The sequence below is a fragment of the Diachasma alloeum genome, unplaced genomic scaffold (assembly GCF_001412515.2).
Source record: "Diachasma alloeum isolate Michigan unplaced genomic scaffold, Dall2.0 Dall_scaffold_01345, whole genome shotgun sequence".
Classification (NCBI taxonomy): domain Eukaryota; kingdom Metazoa; phylum Arthropoda; class Insecta; order Hymenoptera; family Braconidae; genus Diachasma; species Diachasma alloeum.
Genome location: NW_021681448.1, coordinates 1131 through 1388, shown reverse-complemented (window position 1 = coordinate 1388; position 258 = coordinate 1131).

The window sequence follows — 258 nt, the reverse complement described above, 5'->3', positions numbered from 1 at the left end:
TTGTATAGGGTATAGGAAGTGGGAAAACGCCAGTCTGAGCCGTCCATCTGCCTATACGGAACCAAAATTTCCTCAGGAATCGAATGGGATAAGTTACAAGGTTCTATCTCTCATAGTTTCCGAGATTATCGCGAAAAACAAAATGATAAAAAAAAATTAATTTAATTTATATTGTATAGGGTGTAGGAAGTGTAAAAACTCAATTCTGAGCCGTCCATCTGCCTAGACGGAACCAAAATTTCCTCAGGAATCGAATGG